Source organism: Trypanosoma equiperdum, assembly GCF_001457755.1.
Source record: "Trypanosoma equiperdum strain OVI genome assembly, contig: ctg_744, whole genome shotgun sequence".
Lineage (NCBI taxonomy): Eukaryota > Euglenozoa > Kinetoplastea > Trypanosomatida > Trypanosomatidae > Trypanosoma > Trypanosoma equiperdum.
In genome coordinates this window covers 23,190-23,569 of record NW_027124692.1, presented here as the reverse complement: position 1 = coordinate 23,569, position 380 = coordinate 23,190, and positions in this window count along the sequence as shown.

The window sequence follows — 380 nt, the reverse complement described above, 5'->3', positions numbered from 1 at the left end:
TTTGAACTCGTTAAAACCATAAGGTTTACATTAAAAAAAAAAAAGTCATTCGTCCGTAGAGATAGCTTACCAAAGGTTAATGAATAATTGCCACTTTCACATCTCCTTGGCATCCATCATACCCGCTGTTCGTCACTTTCAGTCTTTTTTCCAGGTCCCCGCGTGGGCGATGGTATTCCTTATGAATCTTCCTCCACAATCCAAAAGTCCACAGGAAGCATGTTGATAATACATCAGCCGGTAATTCCCTTGATCCCCTCCTTTTTTCAGTAGTAGCCAACCCGCCTTCTGCAGGCAGAGTCGACAGTTGGTCGGTACACCTTTCCTCCTTAGTGCTAACATTACATATCCGTGGACGCTTTTAGATGTGTCAAAAAATA